The 7,244-nt window shown below is 43.1% G+C and overlaps 1 pseudogene across 1 annotated transcript in view; it reads left to right on the top strand.

Annotated features, from left to right (window-relative positions):
- The first annotated feature begins 5,181 nt into the window (after nt 1–5,181).
- Nucleotides 5,182–7,244, top strand: part of LOC149749525 (A disintegrin and metalloproteinase with thrombospondin motifs 12-like) — a 145,385-nt pseudogene continuing 143,322 nt past the window's right edge. Inside the window, exon 1 of the transcript XR_016392621.1 lies at nt 5,182–7,238. The product of XR_016392621.1 is annotated as an A disintegrin and metalloproteinase with thrombospondin motifs 12-like (transcript). The remainder of the gene's footprint in view (nt 7,239–7,244) is intronic.

The raw sequence follows: 7,244 nt of genomic DNA, 5'->3' as shown, positions 1-7,244 counted from the left end.
GTATATCCAATGGCCTTGTTGACATTTCCTTTCAAATGTCTAAGAGACATCTTAGCATGTCTCCAACTGAGCTTCTGATTTCCCCACCCTTATCAAACCTATTCTACCTTCCATCTTCCTCATCTCAATTATTGGCAATTCTGAACCTTGTCATCATCCTTGAGTTCTTTCTTTCTGTTATACCATACATCCAATTCATTAGAAAGTCTTGTTCGCTCTACCTTCAAAATAAATCCAGAATCTGAGTAATTCCCACCGTGTCTTTTGCTACCACCTGATGTAACCCACCATTATCTCTTACCAGAGTTAATTCAGTAACCTCCTAACTGCTCTCTGTGCTCCTGCCTTTCCCTCCCTACAGCCATTCTCAACCCAGCAACCAAAGAGATCCTTGTAAATCCTAAGTCACTTCTCTATTCAAAACCAGCAATGGCTTCTTAATTTGCTCAGGGTAAAATTTAAAGTCCCCACTAGGGATCTTCATGCTTTCCCCTCTCTCCCTCTCCCACCACTCTCCCCTTGCCTGCATGCTCCAGCCACACCACACTCCTCAATTTTCCATGTCCTCCTAGCATATTTCTTCCCAATTGAGGATCTTTGCTATTACCGTTTCCCTGGCCTGGAATATTCTTCTACCAGATAGCTATTTTCCTCAGTCTTATTTTTTTCAGGTTTCTGTTAATATCATCTTAGTAGGGAGGCCATTTTTGGCCCCCTTATATAAAATAGAAACCCACCCCTCTCAGTCACTCACTGCCCTCCTTAGCCTGCTTATTGTTCTCTGTTGCTCTTCCCACTATCTTACATAGTACATATTTGTTTGTTTGTCTATTTCCTTTACCCCTGATTCCCACAACCTCAAACTAGGACATATTCAAGCATGAGGAAAGAGTCTCTATTTATAGAGTATATAAATATATACTCTCTATATAAATATAGTATATATATATAAATATATAAATATAGTATATTATAGCATATAACTATGCTATAATAGATATTGCAATCAATAACTATTTGTTGAATGAATAAATGAGGTATTCTCTTTTTGCTAAGGTAGTAGTATTCAAAGGTTCCCTGATACATTCCATCCCTAATTTCTTCCTCTCTTTGGGAACAATGAGCACACTATTCTTTAATTCAGGCTTAATCTTTAAGGCAGAGTGATAGAAAAGGACAGGTGCTCATGTGGTTCAGAACCAACATAGGACCAGTCTGACAATGGTAACAGCCACAGCTGTCAGCATGGGTGCTCAGAGACTACCATACATGGGCACTTAATTGACTACTAACCTCTCATTATTAGACTTCTCTAATTCCCAATTCTATAGCATCTCCACCAAGTGTTAAATTATTTTAAAGAACGAGAACAGATTGTTACATTTGATGTTTTTTATTTAGAAGCAATCTCAAACTTACAGAAAAGTTGCAAGAGAAGTTAAAAAAAAGCAGAAAACATTTTGTGTTCTAAATTATTCAAGTTGTCAACTAGATGTCTCATCACCTTCAAATATTGATACTTTAAGGTATATACCTCTAACAAACAAGGACATTCTTCTACAAAACCACAACAATCACAATCAGGAAATTAAGTGAAACAGTACTACCATCCAATCCTCTGTCCCCTTTCAAGTTTCACTAATTGATCCAACAATGTCTTTTGTAACAAAAGGATCCTATTCAGACTCATGTGTTGCATTTAGTTGTCATATCTCTTTGGTCTCCTTCAATCTAGAAGAGTTTTTCAGTTTTCTTTTGATTTTCATGGCCTTTTGAAGGTAAAAAGCCAGCTATTTTGTAGAATGTCCCTCAATTTTGGCTTGTCTGATGTTTCCGCATTGTTAGATTCAGGCTATATATCTCCGGCAGAGGTTTCACACAAGTGATGTTGTTCTCACTGAAGCCTATCAGGGAGTGTGCAGTTTTGATTTTCCACCTCACCGATTCTGTTTACTTTGTTAACTCGATTAAGGTGATACCTGCTAGGCTTCTGCACTCTACTCTTTTGAGTACTTTATAATGAATAAATATTTGGGAGGAGGTACTTTAAAATTATATAAAGATTCCGTCCATCATCGACCTTTCTATTCATTTATCTATTTGTATCAGTATGGATTCATGGTTCTTATTTTATGTCTAATAATTTATTACTATTGTGTATTTTTGCTTAAACTTTCCTAGATTTGGCTAGTGGGTGCTCTTTCATGCTAGCTCCTCTCTCCTTTTGATGTGCTCTCATCTTTCTTTGAGTCTTTCTTTGTTGTTGTTGGCTTTTTTTGTTGTTTTTTTGTCTTTTTGTTTTTTGAGCAATAAAATGATCCAGGCTCATCTTCTGTTTTCTCTAAGCCATTTCTTTAAGGAGTCCTAGTTCCTTTAGAGGAGAATGGTATTTAGAATCCGAGATCTGAGTGTCAGACATGTTCATTGCTTTTGGGGTGTTGTTGCTCCAACATACTCAAACGGACAGGCCTAGGGAATATATGTATGCATACACACATATACGTAACACTTATGCACATTTATATCTTTATTTCTGTATACATCGATACATACATCAACAGCTATGGGTTCCAACTATGGATTCAGTTACAATACAACATCACAGAGTTCATTCTACTTTTTTCTTTTTTCAGACTGGTACTTCTCTTCACTGGCAGTGAGAAACTTGACTCCCATTATCCTTGCTGTGTTAACTTATTTAATCAATCCCCCTGTATGTAACCAACATCCAGTCACTGCCTCAGTTGCCACCATCACCCCACACCTCCTTACCCTGCCAGTATTTCAACACCCTGCTGGGACATCCCCTCTTAGGGGGGTGCCCTTCTCACTCTGCTCTGGCTCTGATACAATGCGTTGGGCAGCTATCCTACACGGATGTCCTTTTTACATTGCTGAGGCTCTGACCCCTTTCCACAAGCCCTATCCCCCCCTCACCCCACCTGGGCTCCCTCTGGCAGACCACCCATGTGGATCTCCTTCCACCAACCCTACTAAACCCTTGTTACATTTCATTTTGATTAGGCTTAAGTTGATCCCAAACTGATGTTACTTTCAATTTGCTGCAACATTTTGATCCAAGTGCTACACATTTTTTTTCTGAGATGCACTGTTTTCTTTCAGCCAATAGTATGTTTTAATAATCAGGCATCCATAGCCTTCTCGGCCATGGCTTTCAAAGGGGCATTGGCAGGACATTGTTTCTTTAATCAAATGGATTAATTATAATATCTGAGGAATGGTCCAATGGCATTCACTTAATACAAAGCCAAGTAGCTTTACAAAATCTGCAATGAATAGATTCTAGGGTCTTCAAATTGAGCCAGGAAGACAAACTCCCTGGGTGTTGGGAATGTACAGAGTGGGCAGTGCTTATTATTGATCCAATTATACGTTGAATACAAGTGGGTGGAAGAATAAAAGTGAACTGACAGTCCTGAGGGTTACAAATACCATCTCCATCTTCTTTCAAGGACTGCAGAGAGGTTTAAAAGAAAATAGTACTTGTAACAACAATATTAAAATGTATGATTTTTGAAGGTAATGTTTTTTGACTTCCAAGCACAGTTAAGGTCTAACTATGCTCAAAAACCTCAGAGGAAGACTCTTCTCCCTTCCATCCTCTGACTTGGCTTACGAAAAGAGCTTTGTAAACTATAGAGTATGATACTATGATTGCCGTTATGAGGTGGTGGTTGTGGTATTTGGGTAGGATTAACAGATGTTAATTCTCTTTTTGTGGCATATTCATTTGTGATACTTGGGGCCAAGTCAGGCTTGGTTTTCTTGGCTGATGTCAGTTTTTTGTCTTTCCAGTGTTAATGACAGCTTTGAAAAATGCCTTGAGCTAATTTTCCTTGAATTTCAGCCATCCCTTGTTCTTCTACAGGTTTTTAAGGAAAGTATGAATTTTTTATGCCTTATTTGCTTATGTAACAGAGGAAACTCTTTGTGAAGCATTTTAGATATTTTGTCTGTTTGTTTTTTTACATGGAAAACACTTTACCATAAGAACTAAACCACTACCTGAGGCACTATGATAATGTCTATATGTTGGTATTCTTAGTCCCTTCACTCTCTGTGGATGAAGACATTACAAGTAAGTGAGACAGATCTATATTTGATTCTGCCTGGTGTCTTGGCTAAGTCTTTTCATTTCTCTGACCTTCACTGCTTCATCCTAGCTTTCCACTTCACAGTGATGTGATCCTAACCAGTTATTAACCTTTCAGTGTCTGTTTTCTCATCTGCAAACCAAAGATAATAATATTACCTGCCTAATTAATAGGTTTTTGTGAAGATTAAATAAAGTAATGCAGATACAGGGCAATGCCCAGTAAATAGTCAGCATGTAGTAAAGGTTTGCTGTTCCTACCTCTTATTTAACAGTTGGAGTTTACACGTGTTTGTAGTTTTTCTTCAATGGTAGCATATTTGCATCAGCCATGGGATATTTTGGAGACTATGCACTGCACTGCTTCACAGCTGTGCTCTCTATAGAGGACATATCAGGAAAGGCAGTTGGCTTTTTTATTGCTACCAACCTTGGTCACCAAAAGGATTTGTTTCCTTTTCCCACTGAGCAGAGGAAAAGTTGAGCAGGATTAATTCTTCCCTCTACCCTGAGGTAACACCAGGCTTTGGAGGAATTTTACAAATTCTGGAGAGAGTAAGAGGAACTCAGTCTTGGAATAATAGCAGGATGCATATATGTGCTGAGCCATGTTGGAAACTTGCTGAAATTGGAGACGTGAATTGGTAGTTGTACCAGTAGGTGCAATTATGTGAGTTGCTTCCACAGTACTTGGAAAAAAAAAAAAAAGCAAAGAAAAGACCCTGAAAAAGAATATATATATGTATAACTGAATCACTCTGCCATACACTTGAAACAAACACAACATTGTAAATCAGCTAGACTTCAATTAAAAAAAAGAAATGGGGCTTCCCTGGTGGCGCAGTGGTTGAGAGTCCACCTGCCGATGCAGGGGACACGGGTTCGTGCCCCGGTCCGGGAGGATCCCACATGCCGTGGAGCGGCTGGGCCCGTGAGCCATGGCTGCTGGGGCTGCGCGTCCGGAGCCTGTGCTCCGCAAAGGGAGAGGCCGCAACAGTGAGAGGCCCGCGTACAGCGAAAAAAAAAAAAAAGAAGAAGAAACAGAAGGAGGAAGAAGAGGAGGAGGAGAAGGGCAAGGGGGAGGGGAAGAGGAGAAGAGGGAAAGAAACAAAGAGTTCTAGCCCAAAGTGGTTCTTCAGTGCCTTTGCAACTGCCCTACTGTTGGGTCTTCATGACATTTCACTAGACATGCCTGTCTTCTCTGTATCCCCTTTGGACTCAAGCTATGCTCTTCTTGCCTAATATTTATGTAACAGGACAAGAGGCTCAGAGCAGTTCTATGACTGGCCTATGACAGCACAATATAACCTGGAATGTATGGCAAAGAGGATAAGGTTGCAGATGGAATTAAGGTTGCTAACCAGCTGACTATAAGATAAAAAGATTAAGCTGGATAATCTGGGTGGAGCTAACATAATCACAAGGGTCCTTATAAATGGAAAAGGGAAGGAAAAGGGATAGTGTCAGGATGATGCGACTTAAGAGACCCAACTGGCCCTTACTGGCTTTGAAAATGGCGGAAGGAAAGGAAAGGGCCTCCAGAAAGGAATGCAGCTGGGCTAATGCCTTGATTTAGCCTAGGGAGACCCATCTCAGACTTCTGACCACCAGAACTGGAAGATACTAAATTTGTGTTGTTTTGAGTCACCAAACTTTTGGGAATTTGTAATGGCAATAACAGGAGTCTTATACCTGCCCCTTGAAATGTCATGGTGTGTATGTATCCAGTCTGAAGTCCTTCAAACTGCCCGCCCCAGGCTTGTGAGTACCACCTTGTACTTGGATCACTGTTTGACTTGGCTGCACTGGCCGTGGGCAAGGTTGGATGAGTTGGTACCCTGCCCCCCTCCTCTCACTGAGCACATATGGATGGCTGGAAGCCATGGAGAATCAATATGGGGCCAAATTCCTTCTGAATGGAATAAGGAGGCCTGTTTCAGCCCAGAGGTGAAAACCTTGGCTGGATTATCCCAGGAAGTTCTCAGGATGCCTGACAAGCACCCTAGTTGGCAGGATTAGCTCGTTGAGGTAAAGCTTGAGCCCCTGAATGGTTTCCCCTTCCAAGGACAGCCTGTGCAGGTGAACTGGAGAAATACCTTGACACCTTCTTGGTCTGACTTACTTCCTCTGCTCTCCGGGTTTCCTTTTGGGTGAGTGGAGGTAGGCTTAGGAAATTAGAAAAGCACTAGAGAGACCTGCAGACTCAGAGTGGCTCATGGTCCTGTGGTCCTATGCATAGCCTCATGGTACAGATGAAGGGACTTGTCCAGGGTTGAACTAGCATTTGAACAGACCATATCCCTTTGTGTGACTTGGCAAAGAGAAAAATTGCATGTTACTTTTTCAAATGAAAGCCCTAGCCGGGCCTGGAAGAGAATCGCAGAGACCGGCTGAGGAGCCTTGGTAGAGCAATGGTGGGAAAAGTTCGGGAACTGGGAAAGGCCGGAAAGGGGGCAGCACTGAGCTGAGGAGGGTCAGGGAGTGGGGTCCTCTCTGCCCCATCCCTGCGCTCAACATTTTCCGCCTGTATGAGGGGCTGGCCTGGGGGGGCCTCTCACTCGGAGTCCCGCCCAGGGTGACTCTCCCCGGGGCTCCCCTATTTGGACGGCTTGGCCGTGCTCTGGGCGGGGCCGGCGGAGCGCGGGGGTGGGAGTCCCGGAGGAAGATGCGCGGAGCTGTCTGCGAGGAGGCCTGGCGCCCAAGGCAGAGGGGTGGGGATCGGGGGTGGGCTGCGCCCTCCCGCTCTGACCCATTCCGCACCCCACGGAAAGCAGACGCTGTCAGCTGAATCACTCCACTTTCGGGAGGAGGGAGGGGACGGAAAGGTAACTAGCCCCTTTCTGCTTAAAAGAGCAAAGGGAGATCGTGGGCAGCCTTGCAGCTTCCCCCTCCCCACTCCTGGACCATGCACCCCTGCATCTTCTTGCTCGGCCACAGGAGAGGACTTGATTTCTTGAGCTAAAACTTGTTGACTTTTCTCTCCGCAACAACTGAACCATGCCATGTGCACAGAGGAGCTGGCTTGCAAAGCTCTCCGTGGTGGCTCAGCTCCTAAACTTGGGGGCCCTTTGCTATGGGAGACAACCTCAGCCGGGCCCTGTGCTCTTCCCGGACAGGAGGCAAGGTTAGT

Source organism: Delphinapterus leucas, chromosome 3 (assembly GCF_059928025.1).
Source record: "Delphinapterus leucas isolate spDelLeu-1000000601 "Yukka" chromosome 3, BTC_Dleu_Yukka2, whole genome shotgun sequence".
Classification (NCBI taxonomy): Eukaryota; Metazoa; Chordata; class Mammalia; order Artiodactyla; family Monodontidae; genus Delphinapterus; species Delphinapterus leucas.
The sequence above is the reverse complement of the archived record's forward strand: the minus strand, read 5'-3'. Positions and strand labels throughout refer to the sequence as shown.